Below are 10461 nucleotides of genomic sequence, written 5' to 3'. Positions count from 1 at the left end.
ATGGGAGGAGGACCCCGAGCCTCTTCTCAAACCAGCTTTTATTCAAAGGCAGATTTGACAGACTTTTGGGGGCTGCGTGGAGGGGCTCTGATGATATTTTGGGGGGGGGGGGTACGTGAGGGAGGAAGGGAAGGCGGGTCGAGGGGAGGCAAATTGCAGATTGTGAATCCGTTAGCAATTGTGCGTTGAAGAACTTGCATGGGGGAACTTTTCTTTGATAGGCTTGCAACCCTTTCGGGGTGTCGCTGTCGTTTGTGCTGAAAAAAAGAAACTTCCTTTTAATGAAACGATTTTAGTCTGAAACGGGGGCCCCTGAGATCCTCAGATCGTGTCATCGATAAAAGTCACTTTAAGGCGACGTGTGAACTTCAACTCCCAGAATTCCACCCCACGCAGCTTGCCGACCTTAAAGGAACACATCCTGCAGAGCTGGCTGGGGGGATTCTGGGAGTTGAAGTTCCCGCTTTGTCTTTTTTTAAAGTGGCTAAAGTTGAGAAAATATTGGCATAGAGAGAGGGTACGGGGGTGTTTGTGAGGGAGTTGGGGGGAGGGAGGAAGAGAAGGGGCTGCCCCCTCTCCAGTTGGCCATCAGGTGTCACTGTGGACGTGGTAACTTGCCCAAAGAGAATTTAAAAAGAGGATAAAACGGATCCCAGCTCAAAATTGAAGCAGACAGACAGACATCATCATCGGTGAGAAGGAAGTTTCCTTGAGTTAAACTGCCCAGCCAGCCCTGATCCTCAGCAGGGGGGGAAAAATGGTGTGGGGTGGTAGGATCCAACCTGGGATACAAGCAATGGTTTGATTATGCTGTGAAAAAGAAACAAACAAAAAAAAAATGGAATATTGATATTTGGAAGACAAAATAAAAAACCTAATAAATGTCCTGTGGAGAATGCCCCAATGCTCGTCTCTTCCTTTTTTTTGCTTTTGCCTCGCTGGAAGTGGGTTTCTTTCCATGGAGAGTGGAGAGGGGGTGATTTTTCTCTCTGAAAAGGGTAATATTCGTCAAACGCCTCAGGGCGATGTGATTGCGAGGGGTTAACAGATAATCAGTTGGAAGGGACCTTGTGGGTCATCTAGTCCAACCCCTCCCTCCCGCGGGTTGGTAAGGCAAGTGACCGATCAGGCCGAAAATGGATTTTGATTTTGGTCTTCTGGAAATAAATGATTTTTTAGGGGAGATGGGTTAGTTGTAAGCCATCCTTACGGTTTCCATTTTTAAAACTGTCGCAGAATAAAGTTACTCCCTCTACTTCTCTTTCTTTCCTATCTATTTTCCCTTTCCCCCTCTTCCTTTACTCTTTCTCCTTCCTTCCCTTCTTCCTCTCTCCTTCCCTTCTTCCTCCCATTCTCTACCTATCTTTCCTCGTCTTTTCCCTTCCTCTTCCTTTATCTCTTCTTCCTACCTTTCTTCTTTCTCCCTTTTCCCTTCCTCCTGTACCTTCTCTTTCCCCTTCCTTCACCCTCCCTTCTTTCTTCCTAGCTTTTCCCCTCTTCCTCCTTTACCACCTCTTCCTTCCCTTCTTCCTTCCACCTTCTACCTGTCTTTCTCCTTCTTCCCTTCTTCCTCCACCTTTACCACCTCTTCCTTTCTTTTCCCTTCTCCCTCTTTTTTTCTTCCTTTTCCCTTTTTTCCCTCTTCTTCCTTTACCTCTTCCTCCTTCCTTCCCTTCCTCTCTCCTTCCATTCTTCCCACTTTCTTTACCTGTCTTTCCCCTTCTTTTCCTTCCTTCCTCTTCCCTTCTTCCTCCACCTTTACCTTCTCTTCCTTTTCTCCTTTCCCTTCTCCCTTTTTCCTCCCTCCTGTACCTTTACTTCTTTTTCCTTTCTTCCTCCTATTAAAAAAAAAAACTTCGTTTTTATGGTTCGCCAAAGCAAGCTCAGAATCGTTTGTGGCTTGTCCGCTTCTCGTTGCAAAACTCACATTAAAAATTTTTTTTAATATATTTTTCTCTCCTCCTGGGTGCATTTATGGAGAAATGAAAGAAAATATTTTATTTCTTGACTCAAAACAAAACAGCCTCAGCCAAGGGATGGAGGCAGAAAGGAAGCACAAGAGGCTGTTTTTCCAGTCGGGGAGGGAGAGGAACAGCCAAGCCCTGCAGCTTGGAGCTATTAATACATTCGCTCCTCTTAATGACGGGAACAAAGTGTTCTCACCTCCTGACCCAGCTTTTTCTGCAGAGGATTCAGCTGCTTGTTGGCACCTGGGGGGTAAGGTTGCCAAGGGGTGGGTGTGAAGGCCAGCAACACCTGCCTCCTCTAGGGACAGGTGAGGCCGGGGTGGCACTCAGCGTTCCCCCCAGGAAGGAGGTTCGGAGTGGATGGAGACGACGAAGCCGGGTGGGACGGAAGACCCTGGCAGGGAAGGGGTGGCGGAGGGAATAGGGTGCCAAAAAAAGGATACCCCACCTCTCAACCGATGGACGATACCGACCTGTAGAAATCTGGGCCTTGAGTTCAGGGATGAAATCAAGGCTCCAGAGCATGATGGAATCATTGGGTTTTCTCAAAACGATCCGCTTTAAGATGGGCTGATGCAGACGCTGCTCCCTCCTGGCCCTGATGGTGTTACCTAGTTGGGTCAGGAAACGTCTGCAAGGAAATAACCAAGCTCAGACAGCGCTGAGGACTCTGTCCTCCTCTATGCAAATCTCACTCCCTTGTAGCATGGATGATGTCCCCTGGTTGGGTTATGAGACGTCGGCATGAAAACAACCAAGCTCAGAGCACTAAGGACCCCACAGTCATCGTCCTTCACCTCCTCTTCCTCCCAGAAAATCTCACACTCTTCTAGCACTGATGTCACCTAATTTAGTTATGAACATCTACAAGAAAATAACAAAGCTCAAGAGAACCCCAAACTCCTCTTCCTCCCACTCCCTTCTAGCACTGATGATGTTACCTAGTTGGGTTATGAAATGTCTGCAAAGAAATAAAGCTCAGAGAGCACTAAAGACCCCACAGTAAAACCACCACCACCATCTAGAAAATGTGAAAAGGGACACTGGTGGGAGAGAACTGATTGAAAACATATCTTGATAATAGGCATAATTATACGAAAGAAATCCAGCTCTTCATGCATTTTCTGTTTTTGCTAAAGAAAGAAAAAAGCCACAGGTTTCCTGAGTCAGACGGAGCACCTGATGATTTTATGCATTTCCGTCTTCATGCTATTTTTGGCAGAAGTGTGGAAGTTTTGACCTCCTTTTGGGATGTATTTCATGGCTCCCTTTAGAACTTGTAAGAGTTCCTGGTGGTCTCCTTACTAGCTTCACCCAATCCTGCTTTTCAAAAAAGCCCAGTTTTTAAGAAATGATAGGATATAGAATAGAATATAGAAGAATAGAATAGAAGAATAGAATAGAATAAGAAGAGGAGAGGATATAGAATAGAATATAGAAGAATAGAATAAGAATAATAGACTAGAAAATAGAAATAGAATAGAAAATAGGAACGGAATGGAACAGAATAGAAATAGAAGAAATAGAAGAGAATTGAGAACAGAACAACAGAATAGAGAATAGAATATAATATGGAATAGAATATAGAATAGAAAATAGGAATAGAATAGAAAATAGGAATGGAATGGAATAGAAATCGAAATAGAATAGAATAGAATAGAATAGAATAGAATAGAATAGAATAGAATAGAATAGAATAGAATAGAATAGAATAGAATAGGAATAGGAATAGGAAAAGAATAGAATTCTTTATTGGCCAAGTGTGATTGGACACATAAGGAATTTGTCTGCCGTGCATAAGTTCTCAGTGTACATATAAGCAACTCAACCACTGTTTTGTTTAGCAACAGACATTTTGGGCTCCATAGCGGCCATAAATCAAGGACCGCCTGAAACCTCCCTATTGCATTTTATGCTTTAGAATTGCAAACCCCTTCCTAATACATGTCTTCGTTTTGCAAACTTTTACTTCCGCGGTCCGTCCCTTGGTGGCCCAAGGTGGTATTCACAACGTGTTTTCGTTCCAGTGTTATCTGTTGATACACATATGCAGAATATTAAGCAGGCATTAAAAAAACCGCCCACCGTTAAAACCCTTTTTAAATTGCGGTAATTGCCTGGAAAGCAATATGGGAATATCCTTTGCCAATGAAACCAGGACAAGATAGCTCCCCAGCTTGTATTTTTCCCCAACAGAAGGAATCATGGCTGCCTTCCTGCTGTTGTTGGTAGAGTTAACAAGCTTGTTACATTGCCCGTAGAAAGGCGGTTAAATGCACAGGATCTGGCTTGAGACGATTAAACCAAGATGGTCAACGATTAAACCAACACGATCGGCGATTAAGGCTGCAGAACTGGAAGGGAGTTTAGGAGGCACGGAATGCCTTCATCTGGATCATCAGTGAATACAGGTAATCCTCGATTTACAATGGTTCATTTAGTGACCGTTCAAAGTTACACCGGCGCAGGAAAATGCAGCTTACAATCATTTTTTTCCCACACTTAGGACCGTGGCAGCGTTCCCCCGCAGACATGTTATCCAAACTCAGGTGCTTGGCAATGGACTCCCTATTTATGACGGTCATATGTCCTGGGCTAATGTGTTTTCCCCCTCTTGCGACCTTCTGGCAAGCAAAGTCGAGGACAGAACCGGATTCACTTAACAACCATGTGACCTTCACTGCAGGGATTCACAAGGTTCGTAAAATGGGACAAAACTCATGTCAGTGTCCCCCCACTTCGCAAAATCCAGAATTCTTTCGGGAAACCTGGATGTGCTTCATCAATCAAGGTTCCTTAGAAAAGGCTAAACAAGCAACAGGTTGGCCATGGTTCAGCCGAACCTGCGATCAAACCGGTAGCTGGTTTCATGGCTAGTTCGGCGAACAGGCAAATCCCACTTCTGGCTGGACATGGCCACCCCAATCCCCTCCCAGGAGTCACCACGTGGTCCGTTTTGGATCCCGGGTAAGTTCAGGGCCTGCGCGGAGGCTCTTGGAGGGCGAAAAATAGGCCTCCCGGAAGCTTCGGAAGGCCGGAAATAGGCCTGTTTCTGGCCTCCTCAGAGCCTCCGGAGCCCCGGGGAGGCCGTTTTCACCTTCCTGGAGACTTGAGGAAAGCCTCCGGAGCCCAGGGAGGACGAAAACAACGCCCCGCCTCCCAGCTGTGTTGCAGGAGGCTGGCTAGGCCACAGAACCGGTTGCTAAAATGTTTGAGCCCCACCCCTTGCATTTAACTTGGGTTAAACATTTATGCCGCATGGAATCCAGGACGGCGGGAATAATAAGAGCACAACGGTGGTTTTCTTCTTGAAGCAAAACTATCCGTAACGTGTCAGACGACACCGTTAGGAGAAAAGAGCCTCAGAGAAACCAAATAGAAAAGGGATGGAAATCTGTACAGGTATCGGGAGTCCTCGACTTGCAACGGTTCATTTCAGCGGTGGGATTCAACTGGTGTCAACAACCGATTCGGTGAGCATGGGATTTGCACGAACACACATTTGTAAACCACACATTCTTTCTTTTCCACTTTTCTTTCTCTTTCTCTTCCACCTTCTGCCTCCTTCCTGCTTTTCCTTTCCTCCCCTCCCCTTTATTCCTCCCTCCCTCCCTTTTCTTTTCCTTCTTCCCTTCCCTCCCTTTTTCTGTCTTTCTTCCTCCCTCCCTTTATTGCTCCTTCCCATCTCCTTCCTTCTTTCTCTTCCTTTTTTCCTCCCCTTCCTTTTTCCTTCCTCCCTCTTCCACCTTCCTGATTTTTCTTCTCTTCCCTCCCTTTTTCCTTCCTTTTATTCCTCCCTTCCTTTTTTTCTATTCCTTTCCTTCCCTTTTTTGTCTTTTATTCCTTTTTCTTTCCTTCCCTCCCTCTTTTTTTCTCTGTTCCTCCCTCCCTTCTCTTCCTTCCCACCTCCTTCCTTTTTATTTTCCTCCTTCCCCTTATTCCTCCCTTCCGTTTCTTTTCCTTCCCTTCCTTTTTCCTTCCTTTCTTCCCTTTTCTTTCTTTATTCCTTCCTTTTTCTTTCCTTCCCTCCTTTTTTTCCTCTGTTCCTCCCTCCCTTCTCTTCCTTCCCACCTCCTTCCTTTTTATTTTCCTCCTTCCCCTTATTCCTCCCTTCTTTCTTTTCCTTCCCTTCCTTTTTCCTTTCCTTCTTTCCTTTCTTCCCTTTTCTCTTTATTCCTTCCTTTTTCTTTCCTTCCCTCCCTCTTTTTTTCTGTTCCTCCCTCCCTTCTCTTCCTTCCCACCTCCTCCCTTTCTCTTTTTCCTTCCCTTCCTCTTCCACCTTCTGCCTCTTTCCTGCTTTTCCTTCCCTTCCCTTCCTTTACCCCTTCCTTCCTTTTTTTCTTTTCCTTTTCTTCCACCCTTGAGCCTCCTTCCTTCCTCTTTTCCTCCCTCCCTCCCTCCCTGAAATAAATGCCAACAGCGCAATTTGTTTACGACATTAGAACGTTTCTACAACGTGAAGGTTGCAAGACACACATGCCCAAACGTGGACACACAACAGACCCACACTCTCTGAATCTCTCGTTCTCCTTCTGCTAGTTTGGTGTCACTTGAACCCTCTATTCCAGCTGCAGATTCAAGGGATCCGGCCCTGGGTTGTGCGGGGGGGAAGCGAGAGGATCTTTCCTGTTATCCGACCCCGCAAAAGGATTTAAGGGGGTCTGTCCTCTGCAACCCCCCCTCGCACCCCCAAGCAGCCCCGCCCCCTTCGCCAGCTGCTCTCCCCGCAAGCCAGCGCCGCGTGACTCTCCCCGCACGTGTCCTCCCATTCTCAGCGGGCTGGCTCTACCCCAGCCAATAAGAGGCGGACTTGGCGGGGCCAGCCAATGTGCGGGGAGGGAGGCGTGGCCGAGGCACGCGGACTCCTGCATGCAGCGGCGGAGCGACCTGATAGGAAAAGGGGAGGGGGGAGAAAGAGGGCGGGGCCCGCTCGGCTCGGGCGTGTGGCAACTTCTTTTGCCTGTTGCGGCTCCGGCCGCCCAATCAGAAGCCGGCGCTCTCCTATTTATAGAAAAGAGCCCAGGCGGGGGTGGGGGCGAGGGCGGGGGCGGTGCGAGTGGAACGTAGCGTTGCCATTGGCTAGCTGCGGAGGGGTGTGTCGCCGGCGCAGCACCGCACGCGGACCGCTGCATGGGTTGCGGGCCACAGAAGCTTCTATCTGATCTTGCTTGCTGGACGGCGTGGAAGGGTCGACGGACGGAGAGGTGAGCGGGGATCGGCCCGTGAGGGATCCCGGCCGGGGACAAGATTGGGAGCCTGTCAGGGAGGGAGTGGCCGGGGAGGGGGCGTGTTTCAATCAATCAATCAATCAATCAATCAATCAATGAGTATAGAGCTGGAAGGGACCTCGGAGGTCTTCTAGTCCAGCCTCTTGCTCAAGCAAGAAGACCCTTATATATACCACGAACCGGGGATACGATTTTGGGAGGTGGGGGTCGTCCCCGGAGGTCCTCAGGTTGGGGTTTTTTTGGGGGGGCTGATCTGAGTCCTGCAAGGGGTGGGTAGGTTGGGTTGGAGGGTTCGGAAGCCGACCCGGGGGAGGACAGGGGGACAAGGGGGTGACAGGAAAAAAAAAGGGCTGGGGTCCCCCTTGAAGGGGCGGGGGAAGAAGGGCGAGGGCTTCCGATGTGGGGCAACCAGAGAGGAGGAGGGGAGAGGGATACTATGGGTTGGGGGCTTATTTGCGGGGTCATCTAGTCCAGCCCCCTGCTCAAGCAGGAGACCTTATGCCAGAGGCCGGTGGGTCCTCCAATTTCTTCTTCTTAAACTCCTCCAGCCAAGGAGTGCGTATGGGGGAAAGGATGTCTATATGGATCCGCTTGCGTGGGTTTGAGTCGGGATCCTAGAAGAATCCCAGAAAGCAAATGACCTTTGTTTTTTTTTTTTAGCATCAAGAACAACACTGCACAGCTCTGCATAGAAACGTTTGGCCAAAAAGGGATTCCTTGGTGGATCACCCCTGGGTCTATCTGGCAGAGGCCAGCAAGGGTTGGCAGAGCTGAGATTAACAGAATAAACTGAGTTGGAAGGGACCTTGGAGACACAAGGAGAGTTTTTTCACAAAAGCCATCACTCTGCTAAACAAATAATCCCCTCAACACTGTCCAACTATTGACAAAGTCTGCATTACTATCACTAATAATCCTCCCATCCTTCCTTTTATCTCCTTCTCCCACTTGTGACTATGCGACTAACTTTATCACTTGTATCCTAACGATTAATATGGACTGTTTCCTAGTATGATTTGATTGCTTATTGTACCCTACGACTATCATTCAGTGTTGTACCTTACGATTCTTGACAAATGTATCTTTTCTGTTACATATACTGAGAGTATTTTCACCAAGACAAATTCCTTGTGTGTCCAATCAACGTTGGCCAATAAAGAATTCTATTTCTATTCTATTCTCTAGTCCAGGGGTCGCTAATCTTTTGGACCTCAGGGACCACCAAACTCATAATTTTAAATCCCTGGGACCACGAATGGGCTCTGTGGGCGTGGCCTAATTTGTGGGTGTGGCTTGGTGGTCATGTGACTGGCTGGGCATGGCTTGTACGTAAATAATATATATATATAAATATTGAATTTTTGATAAACAATTTTTACCCAAAATCTGGCAAATCAGGCAGGAAAATTGAGTTGGTCACAGAATCACAGATTCATTCAGAGATCTATCTATCTGCCATCGGCTAGCTCAGTCTGTCACATAAAATTTCTTAGCAAGTCAGCTCACAAGATTAACTCACAACAACCATGTATGTAAATATTGATTTTTTTTATTCAAAAAGAGCAACTTTTACCCCAAATCAGGCAAATCGGGCAGACGGATTGAGTTGCTCACAGAATCATTCAGTGATCTATCTGTCTGCCATCGGCTAGCTCAGTCTGTCACATAAAATTTGCTTGCCGTGAGTCTGCACTGAATAATAGAACCTTCAGTCCTAAGGGAGGTTCAGCTGCGCTTAGAAGCAGAGCTGAAGATCTAAAGACTAGCTAGAAAGCAAGAAATCCAACCATTTCCTGCTTCCTAGCTAATCTAAATATCCCGGCACAGTAGAACAGCTGATGTGTGTGTATATGTGTGTGTGTGTACATGCTGGTGATAGCAGATGTTATGATATGTCATATACCAGGGGTCTCCAACTTTGCAAACGTTAAGCCTGGTGGATTTCAACTTCCAGAGGTCCCCAGCCAGCTTTCCTTTGCTTTGCTGGCTGGGGAATTCTGGGAGTTGAAGTCCTCCAGGCTTAAAGTTGCCAAGGTTGGAGACCCTCGGTATATACAATACGCAGATTATATATGATATATGGTAGGCAGAAATTGTGGGTGCTCCATCACTGGAGGTTTTTAAGAAGAGACTGGACAGTCACTTGTCTGGAACAGTACAAGGGTCTTCTTGCTTGAGCAGGGGGCTGGACTAGATGACCTCCGAGGTCCCTTCCAGCTCTATTCTGATTGATTGATTAATTGATTTTAAGCCTGGAAGGTTTTGCCTAGCTGAGCTTCTGAACGGCGGAAGGATGGACAGGCCTGATTTCCATCCCCCTGCCAATGACCCGTGGGCGCTCTCACACACTGAATTTAAACTGGGTTAATTCACAGGCGGGAGCCTCGTTGCTCAGAGGCCCAGCAGAGAACGGGGGGGCGGGGGAGAGGAATAATGTCTCCTGGGAATCATTCGTTTCACTGAACCGAGTCACGGAAATCAGATTAGATGGCAACGTCTTCAGTTGTCTTTATAGAAACATTCTGCCTGCTTTTGCGGGAATGGCGGAGATTGGAGGCTTCCGGGAGCAGCCAAGTGAAACCTGGAATTGTTTTGGGGTTGTGTTATGGGGAAAGGTTTGCTTGCTGTTTTCTGAGCTCCATATCAGGGGCCCCTAAGCGAGAGGGGAAGCATGTCAATTGAATACAGGCAAACTTACAACCGTTCATTTAGCGACCATCTGAAGTTACAGCAGTGCTGGGAAAAAAGTGAGTTTTCGACATTTTATGGCTGTCAGAGCGTCCCCCGTGGTTGGGTGGTCAGAATTCGGGTGCTCGGCCAGCGACTCATATTTATGATGGTCACTGTGGGGGGCAATCACACGACCCCCCTTTGTACCTTCTGTTCGTGGGGAAGTCAGATTTCACTTAACGACGCCAGCGATTCAACTTAAGAACGGCACGAAGAAAAAGATCAATGATATGGGACAGAAAAAAAACCCTGGCTAGACCGATGGTCTCGCTGAGCAAATGAAATGTGGGGCTCCGTTGTGGTCGTAAGCAGAGGACTGTCTGTGAATCAAACATAAAGGGACTACTAGATGACCTAACAAGGTCCCTCCCAACTCCGTTAACCCGTTAAGAATCGGACTTCCTAGCCCCACCTGCTCTGGGACCGAATGGGTTCCTTCTTGCCTGTTGCTGGAAACGAAACGGGTTTTGGTTCTTGCTGGTTATAAAGGTTTGGATTTGGAGAGGGCTCAGTGGATCCAGATCCTTGGAGCTGGA

The sequence above is a fragment of the Pseudonaja textilis genome, chromosome Z, assembly GCF_049901715.1.
Source record: "Pseudonaja textilis isolate UNSWEBS1 chromosome Z, rPseTex1.2, whole genome shotgun sequence".
NCBI classification, from domain to species: domain Eukaryota; kingdom Metazoa; phylum Chordata; class Lepidosauria; order Squamata; family Elapidae; genus Pseudonaja; species Pseudonaja textilis.
This window is presented reverse-complemented; position numbering follows the sequence as displayed.